This window comes from Jaculus jaculus, chromosome X (genome assembly GCF_020740685.1).
Source record: "Jaculus jaculus isolate mJacJac1 chromosome X, mJacJac1.mat.Y.cur, whole genome shotgun sequence".
NCBI classification, from domain to species: domain Eukaryota; kingdom Metazoa; phylum Chordata; class Mammalia; order Rodentia; family Dipodidae; genus Jaculus; species Jaculus jaculus.
Window position 1 is genome coordinate 2121782 of NC_059125.1, and position 20252 is coordinate 2142033.

Here is a 20252-nt window from a genome sequence, read left to right on the forward strand (position 1 = left end):
AGTGTGATGTGTAAGGAAAGCATAAGCAGTAGTGTGGCCTCAGAGGAAAATGCAAACCAACAGAAGAACGTGTTAGACTCTTTGTTGTTCTTTGTTTCCTTTTAAGAGCTGTTGAAAGTATCATTTTGAAGCCGGCCATGGTGGCGCACACCTTTCATCCCAGCACTTGGGAGGCAGAGGTAGGAGGATCGCCATGAGTTCGAGGTCACCCTGAGAGACTACATAGTGAATTCCAGGTCAGCCTGGGCCAGAGTGAGACTCTACCTCGGGGAAAAAAAAAAAAAGTATCATTTTGATAGAGATCATGTATAATGGGATGCTGATGGGATGTCGGGTCGGTGGCCCGAGATCATTTCTATATTCTCACTTCCCTGGGGGTCATGCTGAGGGTCAGATCTCCTGGAAAGGCTCAGTTGATGTAATGTGAAATATACCACTGGTGCCGTGTGTGTGCCTTGGTAGCACATCTTTCTTGACATATGTGTTCTGTTTTTAAATTTTTTGGCTTTCACATACTAATTTTAATTGCTGTTTTGTTTTGGTTTTTCAAGCTTTGAAACAACAAAATTGGGTAACAAATGTCTAACAAGTACACATTATAATTGCTAAACTGTGAAATCAGCATTATTCATATCTGATCAGCTCTTCAAAAGTCATCAATTGTCCTCTTGGTGAAATGTAGTAGAAATTCCCAAAGAACAGAGGAGCAGCTCCCAATTAAAGGTTGTATTTGCTAATCTAGCACCACAAATCAAGTCTTAGGACCTCCCAAGAAGCTTGAAGGAAGATACAGGATGAGGCAAGGCTATTAGAAATGTAAAGGACAACTTAACTTCTGGCCACATTTTAACTCTGAGGCAACAGCAGGATCAAGCTAAGAAAATCTCACACTGGAGAAGAAACTGGAAGCTTTGAGATGCATTGGTGAAGGGGCCCCTCGGAGCCGTGGAATTGGTGTACCCAGAATGCAGCACTGGTGTGGGCATCAGGAGCTAGGGGGTTTCTTCTTTCAGGTACTTTTTAATGTCTTCCAGTTTTTTTCTGTTTTGTTTTGGTTTTACGAGGTAAGGTCTCACTCTAGCTCAGGCTGACCTGGAATTTACCATGTATTCTCAGGGTGGCCTCGAACTCACGGTGATCCTCTTACGTCTACTTCCCAAGTGCTGTGATTAAAGGCGTGCACCACCACAGCAGCTGTTAACATCTTCTAGTTTTTGAGCCAGGCTTGATATGTCATAGTTCTGAGCCAGATACCTTCCGACCATGAAAATCCAAGCTTGATGTTGGTGAGAGGGAGTGACGGGCACTGGGGCTCCTTGGTGGTTAGTGTCAGCCACCTTCTTCATGGCTTGACACATGTGTATTCTTGTTTTTTTCTTTTTTTTGGTTTGTCGAGGTAGGGTCTCACTCTGGCCCAGGCTGACCCGGAATTCACTATGGAGTCTCAGGCGGGCCTCAAACTCACAGCGATCCTCCTACCTTTGCCTCCCGAGTGCTGGACTTAAAGGCGTGCGCCGCCATGCCCGGCTAACACGTGTGTTCTTGACCCACTAGGGCACAGTTTAGCACCCCACACTGAGACTCGTAGGCTCAGAGGAACCAACAGGAACCATTAGAATCTACCCCCCCCATTTTGAGCTTCATTGGTCCTTGTAGATGAGAGAGAAACACATTTTTGCTTTAAAAAATTATTTATTTCTTTATTTGAGAGAGAGAACGGGCATGCCAGGGCCTCCAACCACATGCGCCCCCTTGTGCATCTGGCTTACATGGGTCCTGGGGAATCAAACCGAGGTCCTTTGGCTTTGCAGGCAAACAACTTAACCGCTAAGCCATCCCTGCAGCCTGGAAACACATCTTTTTGACAAATATAATAGTTGGCCTTGTTGCTCTGATGGGGTTCATCATGTTAATGTGACCTACATCACTGGTCCACAGAATTCAGAAGGCCTGCTATCTCACAAGATTGATGGTTCTCTGCTTCATCGTGGTGACCATGGTTCTTGTTTAAGTGGCACTTATTACTTCAAGGAAAATGAAGTGTTTGCTTCCCCAGTGAGTTCATACCATAAATCATCTCCCTTGTGTCTGTCACCTCTTGAGAATAAACAGGTGTTGGTGCTCTTCAGGCTCATAAAAAGGGACATGGCACCAAACTGGACCACGTCAGCGACATTTCTGAGAGAGCCCTAGTGCACGGCTCCTTGGGGTCCTGGGAGTCAGGGCTTTTGTGCCGTCCACACCGAATCCATTCTAGTGAACAACATCAGGCAATAAGGAAAGGTCTTGAGAAATCAGTTTTTGCAAAAGCAATAAATGCTTTTTTTTTCTCAAGGTAGGGTCTTGCTCTAGCCCAGACTAACCTGGAATTCACTATGGAGTCTCAGCGTGGCCTCAAACTCATAGCAGTCCTCCACCTCTGCCTCCCGAGTGCTGGGACTAAAGGTGTGCACCTCCACACCCTGCTCAATGCCAATTTTAACAACTGAAAAGTAGCCGGCCTTGGTGACACGCACCTTTAATCCCAGCACTCGGGAGGCAGAGGTAGGAGGATCACCATGAGTTTGAGGCCACCCTGAGACTCCATAGTGAATTCCAGGTCAGCCTGAGCTACAGCAACACACTACCTCGAAAAACCAAAAATAATAATAATAATTGAAAAGCGTCTCTATCCAGAATAGCTAGAAGGATTTGCAAGTCTGTTTGCACTCATGTCCTGAGATGACCATCTTCATGTAAAGTGATGCTTGCATGGCTGTCCAGGGTCCAGAACCCAGTACCAATGCCCATCCCCTGCTTCTCCTGTCCTGGTCACTGATGGCCCACAGTGTCAAAGCACAGACCTGTCACAGGTGGAGAAGGTAACTGTGTATCCGTGCTGTTTGTCTAGTGATGGGCCTCAGTTATCTGTGGTTTTATTACGTGTGTGTACGTGTGCAGGGGGAAGTTTGTGTGAGCGTATGGAGGTCAGAGGACAAGCTCCATGTCATTCCTCAGGAATACCATCCACCTTTTTATCTGAGACAGGGGGTCTCATCAGCCCAGAGCTCACCAATTAGGATAGACTAGCTCCTACCTCTGCCTTCCCAGCACTGGGATAACACCTGGCATTTTTATGTGGGTTTTGGGAATGAAATTCAGATTACCAATTGAGCCAACTCCAAGACCCAAGTTATGCTTTTTTTTTTTTTTTTTTTTTGGGAACAGGGTTTTCCTATGTAGCACAGGCTGACCTAGAACTTGGTGTGTAGCTCAGGCTGGCCCCATGCTCCTGAACATCTTGCCTTACCCTTCCAGGAGCTAGGATTACAAGTATGTGCCAACATGCCCAGCCTCTTACATTTTTACCTTTAAAGTACCTTCCCCAGACTCTTAAGAAGATAAGAAATAGAAGTCACAAAAGAGAAGGCAGGTAAATTCAATAGAATATGTATATTCAGAGCTAGGAATGCAGCTCAGTCGTCAAGCACTTTTCCAGGTTCCATCCCCATCACTACCTCTCCAACAAATATATATGTGAATATATGTCAATATGATTATATGAGTGAATATTAGTATAATTAATAAATAAAGACATGGTGGCGCATGCATTTAATACCAACACTCGGGAGGCAGAAGTAGGAAGATCATGGTGAGTTCGAGGCCAACCTGAGACTACATAGTAAATTTAAATTCCAGGTCATCCTGAACTAGGGTGAAACCCTACCTCAAAAAAAAGGGCTATATATCAATGATATGTAGTCAGTATCTTTAAATAAATATGACATCAATATTTTATACACATGAGTCTTGGTAGAACCCATACACCCACTAGATTTATTATAGACAGCATACTTGAAATTGACCTTTTTGTTACCCAGTCTTATAATTTCACCCTTTTGATTGTTTGATGTAGTTATACCATTGACTGCTGGTTCTTTATTTTGCATTTCTATCACTTTATCTGTGTTTTTTTTTCTATTCCTATATGCCCTCAAATAAATTGAAATTTTTTATTAGCTGTACTTCATAGTTTTTTGAGGGGAAGGTTCTAGTGTTTACAGTAGGCATTTTTATGGTATCACAACTTATATTTGGGTGATAGTTTGCCACATCTTATATATGGGCTTCACAGCATGCACCTTGAGTTATTTTTATACATGTTACAAATGCCTCAATACAGCATGAAGCAGTTATGATCAATAATTGCTTCTTTACATGAAAAGAACCTGTTTTTATTGACCCCTATGTTTAACTCATGTTTTATGAATGAATGCTAACCCCAGTTAGAATGATAATAATTGGAAAAATCTACGTTTGTATTTTCTGTTTATTGCCCAGTATTGACTTCTTGCTCTGTTAGAACTGGGTTACTGAGAAAGCTCCTGCACATTTATCTGGTATTATTGTAGAATATGTCAACACGATTCAGTGGTGCAAGGAATATCATGTGTAACTACCAGCTTTCTGTGCAAACTCCAGTTATAATCATTTTCCTCATTGTCAATGTAGTAAAATCTGTCATATTCTGTACAGTAATGATACATTGACATTCTAAAGGAAAATTGATGTCTCAAGCCAAGATTGCCATCTATAGATAACATCACTGAAATGTTAACTCTCAAAGGCATCCAGACCCCCAATTACTTTTGGTAGACTTGGGACAGAAATTTTTATCATTTACCTTTGAAGACATATTTTTTAAAAGAAAAACCTTTTTCAGTGTTCCTTGGATTAAGTCTATAACTTCCTTTTATAATGTTTTATTATTTATTTATTTCCATAGGGAGAGAAAAACTATGGGTGCTCCAAAGCCTCTAGCTACTGCCCATGAACTCCAGATGCATGCACCACTTTGTGCATTTGCTTTACGTGGGTCCTGGGGAATTGAATCCGAGTCCTTAGGCATTGCAAACAAGCACCTTCATTGCTGAGCCATCTCTCCAGCCTATTGTGTTTATGAAATATATGTTTCCTTTAAAAAGAAAACGCTAAAGTTAAACTTTTGGAATTTGCATACAAAATTGGAGTTCTGATTAAGAGACAGTAGCATACATTTTTCTGTGCCATAAATAGAACTTTCGAAGAGAAGGTTTCCCTTGCATAGTGCCCCTTCAGGAATACAGATAAGAAAGAAAAGCCTTCAGTCCTTATTTAATCTCAGTCAGGGCTTAAGTATTTTCCACCCAGGACACCTTTTCACCTGAGAATTTTTTTTAATTTTTATTAATTTATTTGAGAGCAACAGAGAGAAAGAGGGAGAGAGAGGGGGGGGAATGGGCATGCCAGGGCTTCCATGCACTGCAAGTGAACTCCAGATGTGTGCGCCCCCTTGTGCATCTGGCTAACGTGGGTCCTGGGGAATGGAGCCTCGAACCGGGGTCCTTAGGCTTCACAGGCAAGCGCTTAACCACTAAGCCATCTCTCCAGCCCAAGAATTTTTTTTTTTTTTTTTTTTACCAGATCCCCAAGTGTTGTAGTCACCTTCATGTTGCCGGGATGAAGCAGTTTATGGGGAGGAAAGGATTTATTTCAGGCTTACAATTTTTAGGAAAAGCTTCATCATGGCCCAAGAAGCTGGCACACTTCCTCATAGATTCATGGCAGAGAGAAAACCAACAGCAACAGCCAGACTTCAAGCTGGCTCAGAACACACCCTGCAGATGGACTCAAGACCCGCCCCAGTGACATACCTCCTCCAGCAAAGCTCTGCCTGCTGGAGAGTTAAGTAGGAAGCTTTACTTTAATCCAAAATACCTGAGGCTGTGGGGGCCATGTGCATTCAAAATCACTACACCAAGTATATAGATATATAAATAGTTACATGCATCAAACACTGGTAGTAAAGCATAAAGAAAATTATCTAGGGCTGGAGAGATGGCTTAGCCGTTAAGGCATTTGTCTGCAAAGCCTAAGGATCCAGGTTCAATTGCCCAGGACCCACTTAAGCCAGATGCACAAGGGGCACATGCGTCTGAAGTTGTTTTGCAGTGGCTGGAGGCCCTGCTGTGTCCATTTTTTTCTCTATTTATCTGCCCCCTCTCAAATAAATAAGTAAAATTACAAACTAGTTTAAAAATAAGGAAAATTATTCTAGGGTTGGAAAGATGCCTCAGTGGTTAAGGCACTGGCCTGCAAAGCCTAATAACCCAGGATCAGTTCCTCAGTACTTGTGTAAAGGGAGATGCACAGTGGTGTAGGCATCTGGAGTTCGTTTGCAGTGGGCTGGAGACCCTGGCACACCCTTTCATATTCATTCCCCCCCCCTCTCTATCTCTCTCTTAAAATAAAAGAACATTATTTGAGCTGGAGAGATGGGTTAGTGGTTAAGGCACTTGCCTACAAAGCCTAAGGACCCAGGTTCAATTCCTTAGGACCTATGTAAACCAGATGCACATGGTAGTGCATGCATCTGGAGTTCGTTTGCAGTGGCTAGAGGCCCTGGAGAACCCCTTCTCTCTCTTCATATTCCCTGCCCCCCCCCCTCTCTCTCACACACACACACACACACACACACACACACACGAATAATTCTTTTAAAAAAAGAAAATTATTCTCAACTTATGTGTAATTTTACCATTATTAAACATAAAAGCAGATTTGCATACTAATGAAGTGTTTGCACTTGTTTATTTTTACATGAAATATTACATCTTGGCTGAATACTGCAAGACATAGAGCATCTTCAGTGGTTTTCACAATTGGTTGCCATTGTGATTTTATATTCATCGATACTCAGAATGCTGTTTTGCATGAATGCATAGTACAAAATGGCACAAGGAGATTTAAGGTCATTGCAAAAATTGTTGTAAATTCTGTCAAAATCCCAAGCCAACATTTATTGAATGACTTTTTGTTTTCCAGGTTAGGGTCTCACTGTAGCCCAGGCTGACCTGGAATTCACTATGGAGTCTCAGGGTGGCCTCGAACTCATGTGATCCTCCTACCTCTGCCTCCCCAGTGCTGGGATTAAAGGCATGCACCACCACGCCCGGCTGAATGACTTTTCTTTTAAAAGAAAGCTAAATCAGCAAATCAAATGACTTTTTTAACACAAACATTCTAGCTCAGTACTCATTGCGTACTCAAGTATGTGCTGAGGAACGATGAGAAAATGTTAAATGTCTTTTTTTTTTTTTATAATTAAACCATTTTGCCTCTGTAAGAATGGACAACTTGGGCTGGAGGGATGGTTTAGTGGTTAAGGCGTTTGCCTGCAAAGCCAAAGGACCCAGGTTCAATTCCCCAGGACCCACATTAGCCAGATGCACAAGGGGGCGCACGTGTCTGGAGTTCATCTTCAATGGCTGGAGGCCCTGGCATGCTCATTCTCTCTCTCTTCCTCTTTCTCTGCCAAATAAATAAATAAATAAAACTTTTTAAGAGAATGGACAACTTTATATAGAGAGAGTAAAATCACTGGAGCTCATCACATAGAATCTTGAATCTGAGGTGAGGCGTTTCAGCCAGCTTTGGAGGGTGTGGTGTTTGTGGCGTGAGAACTTGTATAGTGTACGGTGCATTTGTTGTGGGTTCCCAACCAAGGCTACAGTGTATTTATTTACTCATGGCAACAAAGGCAAGCACTGCCAGAAACCCTTTGAGTTCACCACACATTTGATTTTAAATTACTAATTTGTGGTCATTTTGCATTCAAGTACATGACAATGTATGGAGTTATACCCACCGTTTAAGAAGCTATGCAATAAATGAAATGTACTCTCAAAGTGATTTTATTTGTTTGTTTATTTATAAGAGATAGGAGAATTGGTGCACCAGGACCTCTAAGCCACTGCAGTTGAACTCCGGACGCGTGTGCCACCTTGTACGCATGTGCAACCTTGCGTTGTCTTGTGCGACTGCTGGCTTAGGTGGCCTCTGGGGAGTTGAACCTGGGTCCTTGGGCTTCGCAGGCAAGGATCTTCACTGCTAACCCATCTCTCCAGCCCAATAGTGATGTTTTTGGCTGTGACATAGTAAGAGGAAATGATAAACGCATTGCCAGTTTGGCCTCACCATGCCCGTTTTCACAGTTGCATGAGTAAAAAGAGCATCAAGAACAGTGGCCTGATTTTAATTCCCAGTGGATAAGGGCTTATGTAGACCTGCCCTACTTCTTGGCACTATTATTTTATTAAATTAACATTTATTTTGGTAAGGCATTGCCATCTTGGCACATTTACATTTGTTTCAGCCAAATACTGTCATAGATTTCAGGCTCCCCAAGTCTTTTAAAAATTGCACATTGTTTATTCCTTTCGGAGGACATGTGAAGTTTTATTTTTGAGGCAGGATTTTAGGATATAGCCCAGTGTAGGCCTTGAACTCAGAATCTTCCTGACTCAACCTCCTGAGTGCCCAGATTATGGGCGTCCAGCGCCATGCCTGGCTAAATAAACATCACAACAACCAAATGTCAACTTACTGGACTGTTTAAGTAACTCACGTGCTACTGTGTCAATCAGAAAACTGTCTTTAAGTTTTCAGCACATTGGAAAGTTTTTCATCAGGAAATTTGGGGTATGTAGGCTATATGGGCGAGCATGTGTGTGGGTGCTTAGGGACACATCAAAGTTCAGCACAGTAAACTGCTGCCAACTGCTCAGGGGTCCGAGAACATGAATGCAGAGGAATCACGCAGCTCTATCAGCGGCTGCTAAGGCACCTTGGTTCTAAGTGTCCAAGGATTCACCCGCGCAAATGCATCGTGAGATTGTAAGATTGTAGTAGGTAAGATACTGTTTGCTTTGTTGGTGGAGGTGCTGGGGATTGAACCTAAGGCCTTGCACACTCTAGACAAGTGCTTGACTATTGAGCTATATGTCCAGCTTGGGGTTTTGTATCTGTGCCTTTGTACCTTGCGATACACAATGGCTTATCAAAGCTTTCAGCAAGTCCCCACCCCCCCCCGTAGATAGAAAGACACATACCGTAGTTATTCAGGGGCCGACTGGAGCTAACTTACAAATGTGCAAACTCCAGCCCTATCACCTCCCAGCCCTGGGACTTGGGCAGGTGGTCCCTATCCTTTGGGGTTCTGATTCCTCATCTGTAATAGTGACATAACAATAGTCCTATAAAAATATAGAGGTCAGGCTGGAGAGATGGCTTAGCAGTTAAGCGCTTGTCTATGAAGCCTAAGAACTCCGATTCGAGGCTCAATTCCCCAGGACCCATGTTAGCCAGGTGCACAAGGTGGCACGCGCATCTCTGGAATTCGTTTGCAATGGCTGGAGGCCGTGGCATGCCCATTTCCTCTCTCTCTTTTTCTCTCTCTGCCTCTTTTTCTCTCTGTCACTCCCAAAATATACATATACATATCTAGATATGTAGGTAGGTAGGTAGGTAGGTAGGTAGGTAGGTAGATAGATAGATAGGTCCCTTCTGTAGGATATAATGCATGCCTATCTTATTAGCACTCTGTGTTCTAAGTGTTTTACTCATTATGAGGTTTGAGTAAGTTCTAAGCACTGGAGCCATTTTATATAGTATATATACATGCATGCATGCCAGTTGTTTTGGATTAAAGAACCACTTTTTTCAGGTGACACAAACCAAACAACATGGAAAATACCATTTTAAGAAACATACTTTAGTCAGACCAGTGGCATAGGCCTACAATCAAAGCCACTTGGGAAGCTTAGGTTAAAAAAAAAAAAAATGAAAAGCTTAGGGCATGCCTCAGCTACAGAGCTAATTCAAGGCCAGCCTGAGAAAACTTAGTTAGTCTTTGTCTCAAATTAAAAAGGGGGGCCTGGAGAAATGGCTTAGCGGTTAAGTGCTTGCCTGTGACCCCTGGTCTGAGGCTTGATTCCCCAGGACTCACGTTAGCCAGATGTACAAGGCGGCGCACGCGTCTGGAGTTCATTTACAGTGGCTGGAGGCCCTGGCGCACCCATTCCCTCCCTCCCTCCCTCCCTCCCTCCCTCCCTCCCTCCCTCTCTCTCTCTCTCTCTCTTTCTCTCTGCCTCTTTGTCTCTGTTGCTCTCAAATAAATAAATAAAAATAAATAATTTTTTTTAAAAAGGCTGGAGAGATGGCTTAGTGGTTAAGGCACTTGCCCATAAAGCCAAAGGATCCCGGTTTGATTTCCCAGGACCCATGTAAGCCAGATGCACAAGGGGGCACATGCGTCTGGAATTCGTTTGCAGTGGCTGGAGGCCCTGGCATGCCCATTCTCCTTCCCCCTCTCTCTCAAATAAATAAATAAATACATTTGTTTTAAAAAATGAGAAAAGGGGACTGGAGACTTGGTTTCGTAGTTAAAAGCATTTGCTTGCAAAGCCTGATGGCCCGGGCTCGATTCCCTAGTGCCCATGTAAAGCCAGATGGACCAAGTGGTGCGTGCTCCTGGGGTTTGTTTGCAGAGGCAAGAGGCCCTCGTGTGCCCATTCTTCCCCCCTCCCTTCCCCCATCTCTCTGTGTGTGTGCTTCTTTCTCTGTCTGTCTCTTTCAAATAAATAAAATATTTTTAAGTGAGAGAAGGAGCCAGGTGTGGTGGTGCACACCTTTAATCCCAGCACTCAGGAGGCAGAGGTAAGAGGACTGCTGTGAGTTCGAGGCCTCCCTGAGACTCCATAGTGAATTCCAGGTCAGCCTGGGCCAGAGTGAGACCCTTCCTTGAAAAACCAAAAACAGCGAGAAAAGGACTGGGGAAGTCGGTCTGTGGTAGATTGCTTGCCTGCCATGTCTAAGGCCCTAGGTTGGGTCCATACTACGCCAACCCCCCCTACACACAGTGAACTTTGGCAAGCACCCCCCTTTATTTAAAATCTCCACTTGATTCCCCTTGCAAGTCATGCTTTCCACTTTGTTTTCCTCCCCTACCCCGCAGGCCCCTGCCTATCATCTGGCTTTAATACGTTGGTGCCATGTGTTAGAATCTGAAGGTCATGAATGCTGCTGACTTAGATGGACATCATTACTTTGGGGTGTGCCTTGAAGCTGTAAGCAGGAGTCCACCTGGAGCTTTGATAGGGGCTGGTGTGTCCATTTCCATGGTGGCCTGAGTCCGTGGCTGGCAGGTGGCAGGAAGGCCCCTTTGCTCTGTGCTGGCTTCTCATGGACAACTGAGGGGTTTGCTCATATGTTGATTTTATTTTATAATCAGTGGTTGCATTGCTAAACATTTCATTTACAATTCATAAGGTTGCACATTTATCCTTTTGAGATCTAAACCCACCCAGCCACATCCTCTGTGGCTCTCAGTTGTACGTGGAAGTGTTATTCCACCTCCTAGTAGTTCCTTGTGAAATCAGGCTGTCAGGAAAAGATCACTTTAGTGACTTGATTCTTTATTGCAATAGGAGCACCACACAGCATTGGCACCTGATCCCTGCGCACTCAGATTGTCCTGTGCACTGCGGTGTGTCTAGCTACACCCCTGGCCTGTAACCCAGTAGATGCCAGGTGCACATTTGGTATCCCCAGACATTGCCCGAGGTCCCCTCCGCTATAAGGGGATCTGCAGAAAGAACTGAGTGTGGTGTGAGCTTAAGGCATAGATGGAGCTTGCCAAGCCAAGCACTAGTGAGCTGTCATTTGCCAGCACTGGCTTTGGCCAGCAGGGACCTGGCTTCCTGTGCAAACCGGCTGCTTTGCTTACTGGAGCCACAGTATTTGTCCTCTTCCCCGGGTCCCAGCACAACCTCTGACTTTCGTCTTTGGGAAGAGGATATTTATCTGGGGAACGATGCACTCCCCAGTAAGGCCCCCAAAGCAGTGGAAAGCAGATCCTCATACATACATGAATAGTCATAGCAGCATTATTCACACTAGCCTGACACCCATACTTAGTTCAGTGAATAAATGAAATTTGGCCATTGGCACAATGAAATAGTATTTGGCCATAAAAACGTAATGAAGTGCAGATTCATGCTGCAGCACCGTGGATTTTGGGAGCATGTTCAGCGAAAGAAGCCAGACTCAAAAGGTTATCCACCATGTTGTGAGGTTGGCATATGTATGGAGAATATGCCAAACCAGCAAATCCATATAGATACCCCAGCTAACAGTTGCAGTACCTGGGAGAGGAGGAGTGAGGAGGGACTGCTAATCTTCCTGAATTCTGATATCCTTGTGAAAATGTTACATTTCTTTGTATTTTTTTTTCCAATTATACTATACATCATGAGGAAATGAATGTGAAGTGATTCTGCAATTACTAAGTGGGTGATAATGACTGTAATGTTACTAGTTACATATGAGGTTCATCATTCTAACAATCATTTATTGAGATGGCATTTGTCTTACAGGTACTGTGTATCCATCCTAGACTGTAGAAATCGGCTTAAGGAAGGAGGGAGTCTTCTGTCAGAAAAATGTAGTGTGTGCCGTGCATGATATAACAGGGAAATACGGGATGCAGTGGGGTGAGGGGAGAAAGTTGAGAAGGAGCTTATCCCCCCCGGGAGTCTGTATTCTACTTAGGGAATATGCTAACCATTAAAATGCAGTGGCCCTGGCTCAGTGGTTCAAGGCGCTTGATTGCTTGCAAAGCCTGGCAGCCCAGGCTCAAATCCGCAGTACTCACATAAAGTTAGATCACAAAATGGCACATACATCTGGAGTTCATTTGCAGTGGCAGGAGGTCCTGGCATGCCCACGCCCCCTCCCCCCATTGCAAACAAGTTAAAAAGAAACAGTGGCCCCTGTAACGTCCAAAGACAGGCTGCTGGTATTCTGAGAAGGGTATATAACCAATCCTAAGGTTAGATGTGGGAAGAGATCCCATTTCCTGCAGTCTCACTATTCTGCCATTCCAGTAGGGTCAGAACCAGCTCCTAGCAACTCACGAGCGGTGTTTTAAAGGCCAAGGGCACGAGTTTTTGTGTCACTTCCCACGTCTGCTCAGATGCCCTCTGTAGCAACTTAATGAAGGAGCACTCGGTCTCCAGAGAGGAGTGTTTACTTGACTAGACCATACACACAGATAGATGCAGAAGGACTGGTGGAGTAGGCATTTGCAAATTATTTTTTATTTGATTTGATTATAGTGTTGAATTCTTTTAAGAAATGTGCCGGCACCACAAACTCTATGCTGACCTACTTTCTATGGAAAAGCAGTTTTATGCTTCTTCATGAAAGGACTGTTGGTACACAATGCATGCCACACCATGCCACACAAGAGGTGAGGCCAACTGGACCATTCAAATCCTATCTGTATTTATTACGTCTTGATATTCTCTTGGAAGGATAAAGAATACGTCACACTTATTAAACTCACGTGCATTTCACGCAAATGTTTTGCAATCATGTCAACTTTCCTGACAACATCATTTATTGGTGATGATTCTGTTTTAGGCTCTAATCATGGGAAAATCAATCAAAAGCAGTTATTGAAAGGGCTCATTTCTCATTTTAATTTATTGTTTGTAGCAGTGAACTAATTGTTTTTGACATGTTGCATAACCAGAAGAATGTTATTAACCAAAGTCATAATACCCTTTTTGTGTGTGTTGATCACACACAGATGATACGTTAATTACATGTAGAGTTTCACAACATATATAAAAGATAGTCTTCAGTTTTAAAATTCTAATTTGTAACCATCTGTTCTGGACCAAAGAAAATAGGAATTTGACTTTATAAAGTTTTTTTTTTTTTCTGAACAGCTTGTAATAAGAGCTGTTGGTATATTAATTGCTTATTGAATTATTATGGATTTTAATGTTTTAATTTACAGACAATTTGGAGCTTATTGTGGTGACATCTGCTCATATTTTGATACTTTATAGCACTTAGCAGTTTCATCATAAGGTTTATTTCCCCCCCTGGTGACTTACAATTCAGTCCTGAAAATAGCTTCCTTTAAGGAGTCTTTCCCTGTTTCATTTTCAGTGCCTTTTTTTCGTAATCAGATTTGTTTTTCTTTGATAAGCAAAATCAATATCCCTTTGCGTCTGGTTCATTCTGATGCCTTTTAATTTCCATTCCAAGTATTATAGGTGGATTTCATAGGCATCCTATTATTTTTCTTATCCTGGTCGTTACTTTTATCCCTTGTATCTTTACAAATTGATTTTTATCTTTAATGTACTGTAATGAAACTTAGGGGCCTGTGAACCTGCCTGGCAGATCTATTTAATTTTCTTCCTTTAAACAACATAACTATAAACATGACTCAGCGGGAATAATTTGCTTGGATTTCCTGAAAACACTTTATGAGGTGCCTTATAAATTCAGTAATAAGAAACACCTCTCCCAGCTTCTCTTGTGAATTTGAGTCACATTAAACTTGGCACCTTTTTATTATCACTCAAGATGGTCAAACAAGAACTTAAAGAAAATGGCAGACATTTAATTTCCTTGGTTCTTAGAGTTTTAGCTGGTTTTGGATAGTTTAAACTCTAAGGAGCTGGATTCATTCACAACTAAAGAAATTTGATTAGGATGAAGGCACATCTTAGGTTTATGGTGCTTGGTTGATTTGTGTTCATAATTAATGAAAAAATAATGATTTTTTTAATGTAAAAGATAATGTTCTCGTGAGCAAGAAGCCTAGATTTTTCAAAAATCAGTGCAGATGGGGCTGGAGAGATCGCTTAACAGTTAAGGCACTTGCCTATGAAGCCTAAGGACCCAGCTTCAATTCCCCACACTACATGTAAGCCAGATGCACAAGGTGGTGCATGCAACTGGAGATTGTTTGCAATGGGTAGAAGCCCTCACATGTCCATTCTCTCTCTCCCTCCTTGTCTCTCTCTCTCCCTCTGTCTCTGTCTCTTTCTCTCACTCTCAATAAATAAATAAACTTTTTAAAGAATTTTTAAAAAAATCAGCTGGGTGTGGTGGCTCGTGCCTTTAATCCCAGCACTAGCTAGGCAAAGGTAGGAGGATCGCCGTGAGTTCGAGGCCACCCTGAGATGACATAGTGAATTCCAGATCAGCCTGATTGAGAGTGAGACCCTACCTTGAACCCCTCCCCCCCAAAAAAAAATAAAATTTAAAAAATCAGTGCAGATGGCACTCTGAGCTGATAACTCACAGAATAAAGGGAAAAAAGAACTGCAAGGTTGAGGTGGAGCCTGGGGCATGGCTCAGTAGTAGAGTGCTTGCCTCTCCCATGAGATCCTGGGCTTGACCCTCAGCATCAGAGGGAAACAATAAAACAATCAAAATGTATGGGTAAATGCCTTTGCTTTTTTTTAGGAGTGCCAAAGATAGGCACGTGTGCCCTGCCAGCACAGAAGCAGGCATGTCGACACCCAGACTGGCTTGCTGGGTTTACTGTGCACATTGGTCCCATTGATGTGTGGCATGTTCCTAAAGGATGTTGTTTCCACTGGAGGGGTCCCCAGCTTATCAACTGCATGAAGCACTGTACTGAAGACAAAGACAGTACCATTGGACATTAACTTACTACTAAGTACGAGCAGTGGCAGTATCTGATCTAGTTGTAATTTTACTGGGTTTGAGATGTTTTCAGAATTTCTACATGCATAAAACTGCCTAATGAGCGATTGTAATTCCCCCGCACGCGCACGCACACACTCCTTTTCCCCTTTTGTATGCAAAACTCAGTTGTCATCGTAAAGATGAGGACAGAAGCGACAAGTCCAGCAAGTACTGCATAAATCAGGGTGGTAGCACATTGTTATAACCCCAGAACTTTGGGACGTGGAGGAAGAAGGGTCAGAGAAATTCAGTGTCTTCTTGGTTACGTCAAGAGTTTGAGGCTATGCAAAGCCAAAGGACCAAGGTTCGATTCCCCAGGACCCACATAAGCCAGATGCACAAGAGGGCATATTCATCTGCGGTTCGTTGCAGTGGCTGGAGCCGTGGTGCACCCATTTTCTCCTTCCCTCTCTTTCTCCCACTTTCTCTCTATCAAATAAATAAAATATTAAAAATTAAAAAAAAAAGAGTTTGAAGCTAGCTGGACTCCTGAAACCCTGCCTGAACGGATAGATGATAGGCAGAAAGAGAATAATGAGCTAGTAATGTGTTGAATTTGATTTAGCATGAATGAAAAACCTAAAGCACTTGAAGGGGTGAGAAGTGAATGCACCCTCTAAATAAATTTTTTACAACTTTTTTAAAAGGTGGTGTGTTTCTCCACAGGCTCATCTCCACACACGCCTTCTGGGGTCTGTGATCGGATGTGGGCAGCCCACTGCTCTGGAGGTCTGCACATGAACTCGCTGTAACGGTAAGCAGCTGTGTGCTCCATTGGATTGTTGAGCTTTTTCCTGAAATCCACTTGACAGGTGGACCTGCATTTTGCAAGCTGAACACCTGTTTTAAAATCATGTTTTCAAAGGCCGTCGCATGCTTTTCTCCCTGTAGGAGGATGTAGAACACCATTAAATCACCATGAGCTTGTATGGTCAGTGGGGCCTTTTTAATGCCATGAAGGACTTTGGATCCTGGATCCTGGATCCTGGATGATTTAAAATAAATTCTGAGTCTTCCCATAAAAGACAATGCCTTCAAAAATTATTCTTTCTTGCCAATATTATGAATTATACTTAAGCTAAAGCATTCTTTTTTTTTTAATTTTTATTTATTTATTTGAGAGCGACAGACACAGAGAGAAAGACAGATAGAGGGAGAGAGAGAGAATGGGCGCGCCAGGGCTTCCAGCCTCTGCAAACAAACTCCAGACACGTACGCCCCCTTGTGCATCTGGCTAACGTGGGATCTGGGGAGCCGAGCCTCGAACCGGGGTCCTTAGGCTTCACAGGCAAGCGCTTAACCGCTAAGCCATCTCTCCAGCCCTAAAGCATTCTTTATAATTAGGCACCCAAGTGTAGTTTTTGTTTGGCCTTGGCATGTTAATTTTATGCTTTATTAGTTTGGTAATAGGATTTGTGTCTATCTGAAAATTGACTGGCTGGTTAACCTTGAAACTTGGTAGAAAATCATGCGGTCTCAGAACTCACCAAAGTGCTGAGAAGGGGCAGCAGAGTGCTCAGCACTGAGATCTCTCTATCTCACACTGCTAGGCTCAGAGACCATGGCAGAAGAGGTGGCAGAAAGAATGTAAGAGCCAAAGGAAGGGGAGGTCTGCCTTGCAGTGCTGTCTTCCAGACACAAACTGTGGTGGCACTCTTCCTTACAGTGGCTGATGCTGTCGACACAAGGCCTGCATAATAAGAAGGCAAAAATAATGGCATCAAAATAGAAGAGAGACTAGCTAAAAAGAATAAGGATTCAGTGGAGGGGTCTCAAGTGGTGGGAACAGGAGGGTGCATGTTGTCAATCAAATCATGTAGGTTTAAGATTTCATAATAGATCAGGCGTGGCAGCACATGCCTTTAATCCCAGCACTTGGGAGACAGAGGTAAGAGGATCGCTGTGAGTTTGAGGCCACCCTGAGACTCCATAGTGAAGTCCAGGTCAGGCCGAGCTAGAGTGAAACCCTGCCTTGAAAAACAAAACAAAAAAAAAAAAATGATTTCATAATAGGAAGAAAAGATGATATCAAAATAAAAGGGAGACTTCATGGAAGGGAAAGGAGATTCAGTGGAGAATAAATTTGAGAGGGGGAATGGAAGTAGAGGGAGGGAATTATCATGGGTTTATTGTCTATACTTATGGGCGTTATCAATTAAAAGTTTTTAAAAAGAGTTGGAGGGATGGCTTAGCAGGTAAGGCGTTTGCCTACAAAGCCAAAGAATCCAGGTTTGGTTCCCCAGGACAAACGTTAGGCAGATGCACAAGGGTGTGCACTCATCTGGAGTTCGTTTGCAGTGGCTGGAGGCTCTGGCACACCCGTTCTTTCTTTCTTTCTCTTCCCTCTCCCTCCTTCTCTGTCAAATAAGTAAATAAACAACAACAAAAAAAAAACTGTTTTAAAAACAAACAAAAAAAAGTTTAAAAAATCATGTAGGTTACGAGACATGAATGTTGTGATAGGCCAAGGTCTGCAGGCCAGCAAACAGTTGTCTGCTGCTGTACACAAGTTGAGTTGAAAGCCAATGCAAAGGTAAAACCGATAGTGCCCCCTGTTCTGTGAAGCCTAAGGACCCCGGTTCGAGGCTTGATTTCCCCAGGACCCACATTAGCCAGATGCACAAAGAGGCACATGTATCTGGAGTTCCTTTGCAGTGGCTAGAGGCCCTGGTGCGCCCATTCTCTCTCCCTCTCTTTTTCTCTCTGTCTGCCACTCTCAAATAAATAAATAAAAATTAGTTTTTAAATTGTCTTGTTGCCTCTTGACACGTGGGATTTTAGCATCCCTGACTTTATGTCTGCAGAGTAAGTCACAGGGCTCACCTTTCAGAATTCTGCAAGTGTCGTGATATAAGTAATGCATAATTAAGAAACACTGGTTGGAGAGATGGTTTCACAGTTAAGTGCTTGCCTGTGAAGCCTAAGAACCCCATTCAAGGCTCGATTCCCCAGGACCCACGTAAGCCAGCTGCACAAGGTGGCACATGCATCTGGAGTTCGTTTGCAGTGGCTGAAGGCCCTTGTGTGCCCATATTCTCCTTCTCTCTCTCTCTCTCTCTCTCTCCATATATATATATATATATATATATATATATATATATATATATATATATATATATATATATATATATATATGTCCCCCTCTCTGTCTCTCTCCCTGTCTCAAATAAAGAAAAATAAACAAAAAAATTGAAAATAATAATAAAATAAAAAAGAAACACACTCATAAGCAGATACATACATACACACACATCTGTACATACATGTACAGATACACATGATCATTGGTCAATGAAGATGAGAATATAGAAGACAGCAGCAGAAAACCACTGTTGCTGCACTCATGCATTTCACCCCAGCCTTTTCACAGGTGCACATTTTCCCACACTGTGGGTCAAACTATAAATGCATATTGACCCTCTTTTTGGTTTTGTTGTGTGTGTTCCCCAACACATGCACCCTTATATTAATTGCTACCCTGATGCAGAAATGAAGACATCTGCAATGGAGAAGGGTAGAGCAAGAGAGGGAGCAAGCAGGGGCCAGTGTATTTGCCTGCTTTTGCTACCAGACGTTTATTCATCTTTCAGATGGGGGATCTGAAGACCCAAAGATCACAGAGCCTGCTCAAGCAACGACCCCCTTAGCTGTATGACCTCACGGTGATAGTATCACAACAGTGGGATTGGCTGCAGCAGGTAGCACATAGTAAGATAGGAAGCCAGAGAGATGGGGTAGGGATAGTCTGTCATCTCTTACTAGGCCCTGTCTCTTGTTTTTAATATTTTATTTATTTATTTGCAAGAGAGAGAGAGAGAATGGGTGCACCAGGACCTCTAGCCTTTGTAAATGAACTCCAGGTGCATGTGCCATTGCATGTGGCTTTATGTGGGTACTGGGGAATCGAACCTTAGGCCTCACAGGCCAGCGCCTTAACCACTGAGTCATCTCTCCAGCCTAAGGCCCTGTCTCTTAAGGACCTACCACTATACTGAGGACCATTGGGGGATACATTGGACTATTTGGGGACACACTTAAATGGCATCCAATCCATATGAGGCAACAAATGTCTATTATGGACCAGGTAGCAGATGTCTTAACAGAAGCAACATAGAAGACATTTTCAGGAGCTCACAGTTTAGAAAGAACAGTCCATCATGACAGAAAAGGCACAGTAGTGGCTCCAGCTTCTGTCTGACAGCAGCAAGAGCATCTTGCTGTTACCTGTCGCTGGATCTGGATGCAGAGAGAGAACTTGGGCTAGGATGGGCACTTGGCTGTAACCCTCAAAGCCCATCCCCGGTGACCCACGTCCTCCATCAAGGCTCAGCCTCCTAAAGGCATTTACTATCAAGCAACAACTTTAATTCCCTGCTCCACCAGGCTTTAAGCTGGTCCCAAGCTTTCATTTCTCTAACTTTGTACAATGTTAGTAGACATTATGGCCATATTTATGTCAGAGTTCTGACAAATAAGTATCATGTAATGCATTTTTATACTTATACACAGGCATGCAATATATATGGCATATTGATTTCTAAAATCATTTTAGGGCTGGAAAGATAACTCAGTCAAATAAAGTGCTTATCTCACAAGCACGATGGCATGAGGTCAATCCCTAGAACCCATGTAAAAAAAAATGCTGGGTATGATTGCATGCACCTATAATCCCAGCACTGGGCACAAGGAGACAAGAGGGTCCCTGGGGCTTGCTAGCTAGTAGTTTAGTATAATTGGTGAATGCCAGGACAACGAGATAACTGTGTTTTAAAAAGAAAGTGGGGGCTGGAGGCGACCTGGCCTCTGTTCCTCAGTTCCCACATAAAGCTAGATGCACAAAGTGGTGCATGTGTCTGGAGTGAATTTGCAGTAGAGGA

The 20252-nt window shown here is 43.2% G+C and overlaps 1 protein-coding gene across 6 annotated transcripts in view; it reads left to right on the forward strand.

The window, feature by feature from the left end:
* Tbl1x (transducin beta like 1 X-linked) overlaps window positions 1–20252 on the forward strand; it is a 228018-nt gene that overhangs the window by 152538 nt on the left and 55228 nt on the right. For all 6 annotated transcript variants that reach the window (XM_045140280.1, XM_045140279.1, XM_045140278.1 and 3 more), the window contains exon 3: window positions 16042–16129. The gene's annotated coding sequence lies outside the window, so the exon portion shown is untranslated. The remainder of the gene's footprint in view (window positions 1–16041; window positions 16130–20252) is intronic.